The following is a 15,835-nucleotide window of genomic DNA, read 5'->3' as shown; positions in this document are numbered from 1 at the left end:
TCAGTTTTGGAGGAGGTACCATGAGGTGCTGAGAAGAAGGCGTATCCTTTTGTTTTAGAATAAAATGTTCCGTAGATATCTGTTAAATCCATTTGTTTCATAACTTCTGTTACTGTCCATGTGTCTCTATTTAGTTTCTGTTTCCAGGATCTATACTTTGGTGAGAGTGGGGTGTTGAAGTCTCCCACTATTATTGTGTGAAGTGCAATGTGTGCTTTGAGTTTTACTAAAGTTTCCTTAATGTATGTGGCTGCCCTTGCATTTGGAACATAGATAGTTAGAATTGAGAGTTCATCTTGGTAGATTTTACCTTTGATGAGTATGAAGTGCCCCTCCTTGTGTTTTTTGATAAATTTGGGTTGGAAGTCCATTTTATTTGATATTAGAATGGCTACTTCAGCTTGTTTCTTCAGACCATTTGCTTGGCAAATTGTTTTCCAGCCTTTTGCTCTGAGGNNGTGTCTGTCTTTGTCCCTGAGGTGTGTTTCCTGTAAGCAGCAAAATATGGGGTCCTGTTTGTGTAGCCAGTCTGTTAGTCTATGTCTTTTTATTGGGGAATTGAGTCCATTGATGTTAAAAGAAATCAAAGAAAGGTAATTTCTGCTTCCTGTCATTTTTGTTGTTAAAGTTGGGATTCTCTTCTTGTGGCTGTCTTCTTTTAGTTTTGTTGAGGGATTACTTTCTTCCTTTTTCTAGGGNGTAGTTTCTTAGTGTTGGTGTTTTCCCTTTATTATCCTTTGAAAGGCTGGATTCATAGAAAGATATTGTGTGAATTTGGTTTTGTCATGGAATACCTTGGTTTCTCCATCTATGGTAATTGGGAGTTTTGCTGGGTATAGTAGCCTGGGCTGGCATTTGTGCTTTCTTAGTGTCTGTATCTGTCCAGGATCTTCTGGCTTTCATTGTCTCTGGTGAGAAGTCTGGAGTAATTCTAATAGGCCTGCCTTTATATGTTACTTGATCTTTTTCTCTTACTGCTTTTAATATTCTATCTTTATTTAGTGCATTTGTTGTTCTGATTATTATGTATTGGGAGGAATTTCTTTTCTGGTCCAGTCTATTTAGAGTTCTGTAGGCTTCTTGTATGTTCATGGTCATCTCTTTCTTTAGGTTTGGGAAGTTTTCTTCTATAATTTTGTTGAAGATATTTGCTGGCACTTTAATTTGAAAAATCTTCATTCTCATCTTTTATTTTATTACCTTTTATTCTAAGTTTTGTTCTTCTCATCGTGTCTTGGATTTCCTGGATGTTTTGAGTTAGGATCTTTTTCCATTTTGCATTTNCTTTGATTGTTGTGTCCATGTTCCCTATGGAATCTTCTGTACCTGAGATTCTCAATTCCATCTCTTGTATTTTGTTGCTGATGCTCACATCTATGGTTCCTGATTTCTTTCCCAGGGTTTCTATCTCTAGAGTTGTCTCCCTTTGGGTTTTCTTTATTGTTTCTACTTCCATTTTCGGATCCTTAATGGTTTTGTTCAATTCTATCTCCTGTTTGGCTGTATTTTCCTGTAATTCTTTAAGGGATTTTTATATTTCTTCTACCTGTTTAGTAGTGTTTGCCTGAGGTTCTTTAAGGACTTCTACCTGTTTAGCAGTGGTCTCTTGTAATTCCTTGAGGGATTTTTGTGCTTCCTCTTTAAGGGCTGCTACTTGTTTACCATTTTTCTCCTGTATTTCTTTGAGTGAGTTATTAATGTACTTCTTCAAGTCTTCTACCACCATCATGAAATATGATTTTAAATTCACATCTTGCTTTTCGTGTGTGTTGGGGTATCCAGGACTCGCTGTGGTAGGCGTACTGGGTTCTGATGGTGCTCAGTGTTCTTGGTTTCTGTTAGTAAGTTTCTTATGTTTGCCTTTTGCCATCTGGAAATCTCTGTTGTTAATGTTCAAGCTGTCTCTGGCTGGAGTTTGTTACTCCTGTGATTCTGTTAGCCTCTGTTAGCACTCCTGGGAATCCAATTCTCCCCTGTATCCTCATGGTCAGAGCACTCTCTGCAGGCAAGTTCTCCTCTCCAGGTGTCCAGGAGTCTGGAGCTCTCATCCACCTTCTGAGTCATGGGGTCAGAGCCCTCACTGTAGGCTGACTCTCCTCCTGTGATCCAGAGGACCTGAGGTGTGGTGTGTCCTCCAGAGTGCTTTGCTGCCTCCACTGGGGTTACAAAGAGAGATGGCAGGGGTGGCCCCGACTGGACCAGAACCTCACCTCTGGGTGGACGGTGTTCCTTTGTCCCTGCTCCTGCTGACACAAGCCCCACTTGGATTCTCTGGAGTTGATTGTATTCCACTCACCCATGATCCTGAGGACCTTCGGTGTGGAGATTCCTCTGGAGCGCTCAGCTGCCTCTGCAGTGATCCTAAAATCTAATGGGCAGTTCGTACGGACCTTCGGGGTGTCCGCAGACTCCGAACCCTAGGTGACCGGGTGCTGGAGCAGTCGGAGTCTAACTTCTTGAGTTCTTTATATATTTTGAATATTAGACATCTATAGGATGTAGGGTTAGTGAAGATCTTTTCCAAATTTGTAGGCTGTCGTTTTGTCTTATTGACAGTGTCCTTTGCCTTACAGTTTTAAAAGTTCCTATTTATTAGTTGATGATCTTAGAGCCTGAGCAACTGGTGTTCTGTTCAGGAATTTTTCCCTGTGCCAATGTATTTGAGTCTATTTCCCACTTTCTCTTCTATTTACTGAATCCTGTATCTCTTAAAAATCTTCAATTGGTTTCACAGATTGTGAAAAATTAGACTCATGAATATAGTGCTGAAGATGGTGTACTTAAAACATCCCCATTTCTTGGCATCTCCACAGCAAGATCAATTTCAACTACTTTTCTCTGCTGTGGACACTGGAGTTTATCCAAGGCTTGTGTATATTCTCTTTTTACCGTTGAGGGATCAAGGATGTCAGATGTGCAGCCAACCTAAATTACTGCAGTGAGTTTTATTAAACTTACTTATTTCTAGGCTCTTTGAATTCCATTTTTCTGGGAATATAGTTTATGAAGCAAATAAGAATATCTCTCTAATGTGGAAAAGCTCTTTGAGAATCAAAATGAGTATATTTGCTCACATAGAAGGAAGAGAAAGGATGGTTACAAAAAGTACCCAAATGTAATGAAAGCTTTTGTGAATCACAGAGGCTTTGAAGTTCTGGTACAAAATGTCTTTATTTTTGGCACAAGCTTTTTTAACGCCCTCATATAATTTTTAAAAGAAATATTAGCAGTTATTTCTAGGACTTCAGATAATCTATTAATTATTTTATATTTTTACTTCCCCTAATTTAAATATAGAAACCCCGAGACTAGAAAGTTGGTATAATTATTGTAACAAATTATTTAATTGTCAATATGTGTAAAATTTTGGTAATTGCTTCATCTCCTTATATGGACTTTCCTGTAGAGGAACCTAATATTTCACTAAGTGTCATGAACAAGGGGTGAAATTCTTAGGGAAATGGGCGTATGAGGATGGTATACTAAGAATAATACTACCAAAAAGAGATATGCACAGAAGCAAATGATTCATAAACTCAAAGCCAAATATGGTATATGACAAATTCTGAAAGCTTTAAGGAATTACAGTGACCAAAAAGATGCCTGTGTATGTGGAGGGTGTAGGTTATCTATGTTGTTGTGAACTTCCTGTGATATTAAAAATTTAGATAAAGCCCCTGTGTTGTCCTTTATTAATTTTATGACTTTTGTTTATTTCACACGTTCTGGCAATTCATAAGAGATAGAAAGAACTTTATTTTTAAAATGTGACAAATGAATATGTGAGGTATGAAATAAACAAGAGTCCTCAGTAAGTTATGGCATACAGATCCATAGAATATGTATTCTATCTTCATGCAGGAAGAACTGGTTATAAACAGCCAGGAGTTGAAAGACTTAAAAAACAAGGCTTATATCATATTTTTCTATGCATTATATTCTGTTTTTCTCCTGTATGTTGGGGTATGACAAAAATCACAGTGGTATAATACACTGTGGATTGCATTATCAGTGACGTTGTCCTGATTGTTTTCCTAGGAATCAACTGATAAGGTGATGCATTGCTTTTCCTATATGTACAAGAATCTCTCAGAAATTCAGCAGCAGGGGAGGCCTGACTTACCCAAAGCCCAAGACTTGCTTGAAGAGCTCAGTACCAGCAAAGTGAAATTTAATTCAGTAGATTAATCTCTCATATCTTCAAGAAAGTGTTAGACATTGTGTTGTATACTGGAGCTTCAAATGTAAAAAAAAAAAAAAAAAAAACAAGAACATCCTTCTCTAAAATAATTTTTCAGAAGCAATAGCATCTGTCCATAATAACCATAAAGTGAAACAAATGCAATAAGAGATTTTTAGTAGGTGTCATAGTAGTGCAAAATAGATGAACAGTTAAAAAATAATTATCTCTACCTGAAATACAACTTAATGTGTGAGTAGGAATTAGCCAAGCTGAAAGTAATGCCATTGGCAGGTTTCTGGGTATAAGTAAATTAAATACGAAGTTGTGGAGACTGGAATTAGTATGTTGTACTGCAAGCACAATAGATTTTTATATCACGGCATAAAACTTTATAAACATTCTTTGTATCTTTACATAATTTACATAGTCAGAGTTAAATAATCTACCAAATTATGATTTGGAAAATTTAGAATGCATTGCAGTTTACTTGTTTTAAAAGACATTTTCTGTTTTAAATATAAACCATTATTGGGTGGTTGAAAAACATGTCTGAATAGAGAACTTTCTGTGGCAAGACCAAACACCAGAGTACCAAAGAAGCCCTGTGAACATAGTGTGAGCATGGTAGTTCACCTCTTATTCCAATATTCAGGACATAGAGCCTAGGTATCCATTGCCCAATATGGCTCACTAGACATTAACCTTAACCCTCCACAGGCATGTTTACACACATATACATACATCCCTACCCAGGCAAGAGCCCATACACATGTGAGAAGACATACACTGATGCATGTTCACACCACACACATGAAAGAGATTAAAGTTTTAAAAAAATAAAGTCCTATTCCACAAGTGCTAAAACAGATTGAGGAATTTGGGGCTGTGCTTGCTGTTTATTTTCTATATACAAAGCTACTTATTCTTATTCTTTGTATATAAGCCATAGTTGGTATATCTTCGTAGTCTTCATAATTAAATCTGTATGTGTTGACTAAATATATTAGATGTGAGTACACATATCTCTTAAATTGAATTTTTAAAAAGAGAACAAACTTAAGGTAAAATTATTTTCTACAAAACTTTATCTTGAACCCTAAATTCTGGGTGTAAAAAATGATGTATTAGCATGTGAACATGATTTTTATTAGTGTTGATTTTGGTGTATTAAGTATTTTTCAAGTTTATCTATGAGACTGTCCTTCATCCTTCTATTATTCCTTTGTAAAACCATTTATCACTAACCTATGACTACATATACATACTTAAGATGATTGATTGACCTGAATCTTAACTGGTTGAACCAACGTACATGTGCTTTCTATATTGAGAAAATAAAAGTAAATTACTGTTCCCTAACTATATATAACAATTAGAGGCAAGGCTTAGAAAAACGTAAAAGAATGTTTATCTATCCCGGCTGTGCATGTTTTTTGTACTAATTGAACAAATAAATTGGTAAAGTGTTAATTTAAGCTGAATGTTATTTATATACTCTGGATTAGTTCTCTGTAAAGCTAGGAGCTATATTTCACTTGGCTTACATTTAATTGATGTACTGAAGGAGAGACCATTCTTAGATACCTACTCTGTCAGTTGAGGGCCATTTATTTGTTAAGTAATTACATTCCTCACTCTGATGTAATTTGTTTTCTTTGGGCTCTATGACACCTACACTAAATTAGATTGTGCTTTCTCATTTTAAAGGAGAGAGTTGAATAGTTGAGATTACCTTTCCATGTCATTATAAGTAAATTACACAAATTAATGATCACAATTATTTAGGGTATACAACAAAATGAACACAGATAGGAAGGTAGAATTCAGAGCTCAAGATCTGTAAGCACACATAGCAGGAAACAACAAAGAGTTATTATGTTACATAGAATAAAATTTAGGCAAGCAGTAGAATTCATATGCTACCTATTTTTAATTGTGAAGTAAACAAATATTTCTTGTTTTTTGATGATTATTGTAAGTTATTAAATGCTTTGAAGATAACATTTGCTTGACTTTAAGTAATCAAATTTAAATTATATCTTTGGATTCTGTGTGTGCCTCTTATTTTAGTATAATGACTTTAAAATTGATCATTATTTTGAAATATGTAAGAAATGCTAGAATCCTGTATGCCTACTGAGGAGATTTGTAAATATCAGCATTTTTGTGCCTATTATTCCGAAGTCCTAAAGTAATCCTGATTTATATTTCTGCAGTGTTGTTCAATAAAGCTGCGACACAGTCACCATAGAGACTGATGGGGATTGAGTAATAGTCAAAACAAGCATGACCAGATATGTCCCTTTTACTGTATTTGATAATTCAACCACCTTGTGTTGAGGAATTTAATAAGTCACCCTTGGTTTGAAAGAATTACATGTGATAGTTCTGGACAGAGAGTACTAGAAATATTTAAGTAAAGGCAGATCCCTAGTTAATTGGAGTAGACAAAGTGCCAGTTTACTTTAGTCTCTGTTTTCTTGGTACATACTTTGTACTGAGATGTAAGCAGCATGCAGTTGATAGAGATATCCCATCAGTATCAACTTGTCATATCATTCCTTGACATCTTCTCAGCTCTCCTTAAATTTTTCTTTAGAAATGGAATCTAATTGGCACAGTAGGTAGACCATTATGTTAAATTAACTAAGAACAGGAGGGGCTTCAGAAAATACATAACACTATCCTTTGCCAATATTTAAAGCTAAAATAAATAAGGATGTTTTAAATAGTGAAACTAATTTTGCAAAAAATGTTATAATAATTATAAAACAATTTAAGCTTATATGCCTTTGAGCTTGGTTGGTGGTATTTTGTTACCAATATACAGTAAAAAAAAATAAGTTGTTTCTATAAATCTAGATTTTATGATAAAACCATCTTGGTAGAATTCTTTTCTTTCTCCAAAGTAATTAAAATAATATTCATGAAGCTTTTCCTTGACCTTATAAAATCATCTGTGCCTCCAGGTAGAGTAAAACATTGGGTATACTAATAAAATTCAAAATGGTAACTCTAAATAGCCATGACGTTTAAAAAATTACAGGCATTCATATTTTACCAAATACCAATTCTTTACTAATTTTCCCATTTATATTGTTTATTCTTACTCATAACATTTTGTTTCAAATGTTAACTTGCGATATATTTTTGATCTCATGTTACTTAAAATTCTGAGTAATACCTGTCTTCCAAATAAGAATACATAGCCAGTGTAGTAACTCATAAATCCTAGCACTTGAGAAACTGGAGCAGGAAGATTCCCAAGTGTTTGTACACACTCTGATCCACGTAGTGATTTCTAAGCTAGCCTGGGCTACAGAGCAAGATCCTGTTTCCAAAAACAAACAGTGTAAATAATAGTAATTTAAAATAAATGCTTGATATAATTGCATGTAGTCTAAAAGTTAGAGCTACATGATAGAATACATAATCTTTAGAATGGTTAACCAGATGTTTCTTTGAAATAACAAAACTAGCTAAAGTAAACAAAAATGAAAACAAACAAACAAAAATGAATCACGCCAAAAGTGAATGATACAGAAAAGGGTAAGTCAGTTTAATTTCAAAACTGTACTAGATGGTTTATTTCCCACATTATGAATGTAACAGCTATATAATGGTCTGTTCTACATAAATCGATGACCTTTGTACTAATGGGAGACTTGCATTTCTTGCATCTTATCTTTCCTTGTCATTTTTGTGCTTTGATTGCAGTACTATTCTTGATTGTAGTGTCACCAGGAACAACTTCTTACTGACTCTCAGAATGACCTTGATAAAGGAAAAATGTTTTCTGTGCAGCAGTCACAGTCAAGTATGTCACTCTTCTAGGACATCATATTTGTATTAGCTGGCAATAAATCTCAAGATCGAAAACAAGATATAAGCCGATATCTCCAAAGTGATAATAGTATTAATCACACACACCAAAATCTAAGTAAAACTAATCACATGAAAAATGAGAAGTAAAACATGATAAGTAAATCCAGGAGATAAGAATGTCTCAGTGCTTAGAAACACTAACTACTCCCAAAAGAGAACCAGAGTTGTGTTAGCAGCTAGCATGTCTGGAGGTTCCTAACCACTTTGACTTCAGCTTCAGAGGATCAGATACTTTCCTGTGGCCTCTGTTGGCATTTGTCTGTCCTTGCACATAGACAAAGGTGCTCATTTAGTTGCATATAAAGAATGAAAGGAATGAAGGAAGAAAGATGTAAATAAATAAATAAATAAATAAATAAAATCTACAGTATATATTACAGTTTTAAATGTATTAGTTACTTCTCTGACAATAGTATAGGAGGGAGTTATTATATAAAAATATGGATATGCTTTTGAATAGATCTATAATTGTATCACTTTTCTTTTTTTCTTTCTTTCTTTGTTTTTTTTTTTTTTTTTTTTTTTGGCCAAACCACTGCTGATAATTCTAGTCCAGGCTAACAAGGATTACTTTGTAAATGAGTAGCAAATTTCTCAAAGAACAACTAGAATCTGGATTAATTTTATAAAAGCAAAAACAAGAACCTGTTTAATCGCTTTGGAAAGCCAAGACAACCAGGATGTGAGGGAACAGGAAGCCATAAAAAGGGGAGCTCATTAAAGAGAGCTAAACAGCTGTGAGCTTCGCACCCTAAGCCAATTGGTAACACTGATGTTGCCCTAGGCATAAAGCCAAGTTCTTCAGCAAAAGCAACTAAATTGCAGAAGTGCTAGGCAAGGAAAGTTTGAAGAACCCAAGACATGCAAACATGAGGGACTGAGAACCCAGACATAGGGAAGCATAGTATGATGAGCCCAACTCTCTGCCCTGGTTTCTAGATATTTGAAAAGATCAGGTCAAAGGATACCTCAAAGAGGGGATATAACTTATAAGTGGAGCCCTTCCCTAACACACAAAAGTTCTTGGTTTGATGCCTAGTACTCTATAAACCCAGGTGTGATGGCACATGCCTGTAACCTTTGCTCTCTGTAGGTGGACATAAGAGGAACAGAGAAATTCAATGCCATTCTCTATTATACACTGAATTTTAGGTCAGTCTGGGCTCCAGTAAAGTCTCTGACTCACAAAAGGGGGTAATAATAAGGGTATTAGAGAAATTACATATATCCCAAACCGGGTGCACACATTTTCTAAAAATTCAAAACCATAAAACTGGTACAAAAAAAATAAATGAGAAAAATATCTCAGCTGCCAAAAAACTTTCAAAAGAACTCAAGCAGTTTATTAGTCATTTGGCTTATGAAAGTTAAACTTGTCACAAGATTTCATTAAACACCTATTTCAGGGGATGTTGAGAAAATAACTGAGGATACAGAACAGTTAGAACTTTTCACAGTGTGTAACTGGTATGCCTACTCAACAAACCTGCTTGTCATTCTCTCCTGAAGGTGGGCATATTCGTCTCTAAGTTTGATCCTAGAAGTACAATATACTCAACAAAATGTGTGTGTGTTTGTGATACATGGGTTAATATGTTGATAGATGATACAAGAATGATACATGGATAGATAGGTAGATAAATAGGTAAATGATAGATTATAGATAGATAGATAGATAGATAGATAGATAGATAGATAGATAGATAGATAGATAGAGATGAGAGAGGGAGAAAAAGGTGTATGTGTTATAACAACTACAAAAATATCAAAATTTAAGTAAACCATAAGGTATAAATAATGTAAAAATCTATCAAGGCTTGATAGCAAGAATACTTTGCATTTATGGGTAGTTCTAAAATAGAATTGGTCTTGCTGTGAGTAGACTTTTCATCTGGGAAATACTTTCTATTTATATGCTTATGAGTAGAGAAAAGAGAATAGCGTTACAGATCGAGGAATACCCAGGATATCACTAAACATCTAACTTGTATATAACTACTACAATAGCAAATGTACCTGCTCAAAAATGTCAACCATATTGCATACAAAAATGATTTGAAAACAAAAGCATCACAAAGCAAATGAAATTAATAAAAGACTTTTCTACCTAAGGCAACAATTGATTCCATAATATGGCTCGGCAAATAAACCATTCACAGTGAATACATATTTCATAAGCCCACGCACGTTTGTAAACAAAACTCAACACAACCTACACATTTTTATTTTTGACATGGGGCTAATTTCCTAGTGGTGGAATCTTGTCTGAAGGGGTACAGATAATTTTAATCAGATGTTGCCTGATCTGCGCACATTTCTTGTAGTGGGTGATTATGTTATGTATTAATATAATATTTAATTATAAAATATATTTAACATGTATAATCTCTACCATATTATACATAAAAGGATACTTAATATCAAGATCATGTTTATTACTGTAAGTGTGTATATTTACATGTGTGTATGAAAAAGTTTTCAATTTCAAAAAAAGCAATTTCAATTCGCAAACACATCATAGGTCATTTTTAAAGTAAGATAAAATTATTTAAATACATGTCAGTTTTATTTCCTAGATAATTGTGCCATGCCTCTGTTTGTATGTATGCATATGACTTGATTAATGAGACTGTGTGTGAGATAATTTGTGTATGATTGAATGTACACACTAAATTGTCAAGGAGGTCTTCTCGGCACAATATTAGTTTTAAATATTGCTACTATATTTTTTATCTTCTTCCTTCCAAAGGCAAGGTTCTTTGAAAATGTTTTTTTTTTTCATTTTTTGAAAAGTACCTTAGCTTCCACGAGAATAATAGAATAGACAGCACATCAGGGTACCACACAGTGAAATACCATGGCAACAGATACTTTGACCGTGGGCAAATCTGCCCAAGCTTGTCAAATTCAGTGTCTCCAAATTGCCATAAGAAATATTAACACTGCAAGAGAAGTAAGATTTCTTCCTGTTGTATATTTAGGTAATACATATGACTACTTATGTTAAACCAGAAATAAATTACTCACCTAAGGGGTAAATGTATACTAAAGTAAATGTTAAGTATAAAACATAACTTCATTAAGCCACTTTATCATAAGAGCTTATGTAGATTGTGTTTTATGTAGCTTATCACAAGTACATAAATGAGAGAGATTTCTTTGTTTACAAGTGTTTGCTACCATACTGGATAAAGCAAAGAGGGAAGAAACTGAACTCACACTGGCAGCTGAATCTCTAAGTCATCTGCTAAGAAAATAATATATACTGTGATTAACTTGAATACTCATCTCCTTAAGTTCCACTTAATTATATATGTCTTCCTGTTGGTTGTATCGTGTCTCCTTATTCAATGAAGGAGGTAGAAAGATAGATGGTCTTGATTTCTTTCTTTCCTTTTTTTTATTAGGTATTTTCTCTAGTCAGGGCCTCAGCTATGCATATTCTGTAGATCTTTGGCTATAGAACGCTCAGAATTTATTATACTATCTGTTCAAATGTCATAGAAAGAAATTTTATATTTCAGTTTGGTTACACAGTCCAAAAACTAACTTATAAAGTAAAATAAATGCCTTCCTAGTGAAAAAGAAAGAAAGAAGGATAGGGAGCCATTGAGCAAGATTTCAGGAACATAATAGAAGGATAATAGAAGGAAAGATAAAATACTGGGACAAAAACAAAGCAAGCTGCCTTTTGAGAAAGGACGGATGAGGCAACATTGTTGGGGGAAATCAGAGACATTATATAATAAAAAGCATGTTACCAATTTCTCTTGCAAATGGGAAAAGCGATGGACTATGTGCTGGCATATGGGGTTTTACTTTAAATAATTTTTGAGGCTCAGTACATTTCTTTCCTAAGATTTTGGAGACTTTGCCCCCCCCCCACACACACTTTTTGAATTCTAGGATGACTTGGTGAATTGAACACACATGAATTAGAATAAGAAGATTAAAAAAAAAAAGACAAAGACCATGACCCTCTACAAATGTCACAGCAATCTGCTACATTCTCTCAGGGAGAACTGTATATTTTTTGTGTGTGAACTGATTTTTTTTTTCTGTTTTAATTTTAAATGGTTTTCCCCTTCCAGGTCTCTCCTTCAGAAACCCCCTATCCCCTTTCCCTCTTCCTGCCTCTATGAGAGTGCTCCCCCACTTCCCCCACCAACTCCCATCTTCCCACCCTGACATTCCCCAAGTTGGGGCATCGAACACCCTCAGACCGAAGGGCCTCTCCTCCCACTAATGCCCAACAAGACCATCCTCTGGCACATATGAGGCTAGCGCCATGGGTCCCTACATGTGTATTCTTTGGTGGTTCAGTCCCCGGAAACTACCTGGGGTCTGGTCTGTTGACACTGTTGCTCCCTCCAAGGGGCTACAAATCTCCTCAGCTCCTTCAGTCGCTTCTTCAACTTCTCCATCAGGACCCCAGTACTCAGTCCAATGGTTGGGTGACAGCATCCACCTCTGTATTTGTCAGGACTTCTGATTTTAAGGAGTTCATTTGTAACACCCAATCCCTTAGTACTGTAACACAAGGCCTGTATTACTAACTATACTCTTATACTGGAAACGATGCAATACTAACTGGTGGCCAGCACACTCAAGGATCCATAGCCTAAATTCCGAGGAATTAATGGACTACAATATAGATTTGTATGTTGAAGAGATACAGTTGTGGTACTCTGAAATTGTGCTGTCTTCCACATACTTATATTTTGACACTGTTTTCCGGAGGGTGTGACTTTGGGAAAAGCTGTGGAGTTCTCATATTTGACCTATCTGATGGGTTAAGGGAATAATTTGGGTCCTGACATGATGTGCAGAGCTTCTGCTGCATTATTTCATACAATAAAAACACCCAACTACTTCCTGAATGAGATCTGAGGGATTTAAAACCATGATCAAAAACAACAACAACAAAACAAAACAAAACAAAACAAAACAAAACAAAAACAAAAACCCTGCCCTTTTTGTTTTTATCAAGTTTTTTTTGCCGTGGTGATGAGAAGAGCAACCAGTGTACCTACACTATATATGTTCGAGATGAAGTTGATTGACACTAGTCACTTACAGTTAATATTTAATGGAAAAGAAGCTATTCCAGTCAAAATAAACCTAACCTTCAAGTGGCAGCAACAAATTCATTTACTATCTAATTCCTAAAAACATTATCAATCATATCACAATATATAATCTAAATATAAGTGAAATATAAAATACCAGCCAGTAAGGGCAAAATTCAGACACTTTCAGGATAGGATAAAGATAATTAAACTTTGTCACGTTAACAATACTAGAATATTTAAAGAATTTTATTATAGGCAATGAATTGATTATATGTGTGTCTTTAAAATTGTTCCTTAGGGAAGATGGAATAAAATAATAAGACATAGGAAACCCAATTATCTCAGAGTTATATGAAATAGAGAAAAATGAGTGTATAGACCCTAATATATAGTAAGGGTAAAATTAAGAGGTACCTGCCCCTTCATGTCACTGTTGGAATATACTTTGAAGAGTTTTGATGATAAGCTGAGTGAGACTCATGTATGGCATTTTTGTTTCATTTGGGCGCGTTATCTAGAGTCTTGGAATGAATTCTCGCTGCCTTATTTCCAAGTGTCCTAATCCAGGGCTTCTTTCCTTTCATGTTGGCTCCCTCCCAGGTAACATGTGGTTCCTTTCGGGTAACATCTGCCACCCACACATTACAACACTGGGAGAGTGTGAGCACATGGGTATCTATAGAATCAAAAGAGAAACGAACTGATTTAAGACTGAAGTCTAATATCTGGTCAAAACAAAGGCAAAAGCACAGTGTCACAGGCCAGAATCTACCAAACAATGACACTGAAAATGCTGACATTGCAACTTTACAGCAAAGTCCATCAGAAAAGTCTAACCAGAGCCAGAGAATCCGAGGCTATTACCACAAACCCGACTTCATTTTTTGGGACAGCATTTTTAACTGAACCTGAGCCTGACACTCATCAAAGTGCTAGGATGGAGGAGAGCACTACCCAGCATCCTCCTGTCTCAGCACACGTGAATCTCATTTGAACACTGATATGAACACCTATTATTATTATTATTATTATTATTATTATTATTATTATTATTAGATATTTTCTTTATTTTTACATTTCAAATTATATCCCCTTTCCTGGTTTCCCCCAAAAAAGTCCCCTAATCCATCCCACCTCCTCCTGGTCACCAACATACCCTCTCCTACTTCCCTGTCCTGCCATTCCCCTACACTGGGCATCAAGTCTTCTCATGATCCATCCCATATACAGTCACCAAACCCATGAACTATTGTGGATGCCAACAAGAGCCTGCTGACAGTAGCCTGATATAGCTGTCTCCTGAGAGGCTCTGCCAGTGCCTGACAAATACAGAGGTGGTTGCTCTTAGCCAACCATTGGACTGAGCACAAGATCCCAAAAGGAGGAGCTAGAGAAAGGACCAAAGGAGCTGAAGGAGGTTGCAACCCCATTGGAAGAACAACAATATGAACCAACCTATAGCCCCTGAGCACATAGGAACTAAACCACCAACCAAAGAGTACACATGGAGGGACCCACAGTTGTACAGCTCTTAAAGTGTATGCTGATGATCCAAACTCAAGTCCTCAAATGACTAAAATGAAAGAGTTTACCCTCTGAAGTATCTCCACAGCTCTGAGATATGCATTGTAAGAAAATATGTTAAACCAACTAAAACACTTAATATTTACCTTTGGTGAATTAGCATAATAATTAGCTTCTTCTAAATGATGCTTCCAATTTTATTCTCTTTATTCTTAACATTCATAAATTGAAATTGTAACATATCACACCGGACTATAAACAATTTAATTTTATTTTGAGGTCAACAATATTTTCTATATGGATTTTAAAAGAGACTCAAAGGTTAATCTATCTTTAATTTCTTTATGAAATATTATCTCTTCCCTTGGTTCTTTGAAATGAATTCTTCTAAATAACACTTAGCAAAATGAAAGATTATAGGAATTAAAGACTGTTACATACACAAATTGATTGAAAGTATAATTATTATGTTGCTGTTAAACTTTTTTATGCATCAATTCTATATCCAAATTATTCTTAATTGTGTCATTTATAGTAGATTAGCTACATAGATGGTTAGAAAGAGTCAAAACTTCTAAGGATATATTAACATTTTACAACAATATATTCTTTTTCAATAGAGCCATTCGGTGTACTCTATAACTTTATAAAGTAAAAAACTAGAACTAATAATTAAATATTGTGATACCATGCTAACATGTTGATTATGGTTATTTTAAAACTCAAGTCCTTTGAAAAAATAATATTTCTAAGTGGAGAACCATCTTTCCAGTTCTCAGTGTGGTTCTTTAATCCAGGAAGCAGCTTCTCCAATATACAAGAGATGTTGTATGAAAAAGTTATATCTGTATGTATACAAATAATTAACAGAAAAACATAGAAATAGGGCTAGAAATAGGGCTCAGTAGGTAATTACTAGTCAAACATGAGTAACTGTGTTTGAATTCCTGTGCCCTGTGAAATATCCGGGCACAGTCATGCAGGCCTGTGGCCCCATATATGAGGACATAGAGGCAGAAGAATTGCTAGCACTTGCGGACTTCCAGCTTAACTCCAGCTTCAATGAAAGACATTGTCTCAAAAGAATAAGGAGAAACCAAATTGTATGCCCACTGGTCCAGTGGTTTCTCTCTCTCTCTCTCTCTCTCTCTCTCTCTCTCTCTCTCTCTCT

This window comes from Mus pahari, chromosome 21 (genome assembly GCF_900095145.1).
Source record: "Mus pahari chromosome 21, PAHARI_EIJ_v1.1, whole genome shotgun sequence".
Classification (NCBI taxonomy): Eukaryota; Metazoa; Chordata; class Mammalia; order Rodentia; family Muridae; genus Mus; species Mus pahari.
This window is presented reverse-complemented; position numbering follows the sequence as displayed.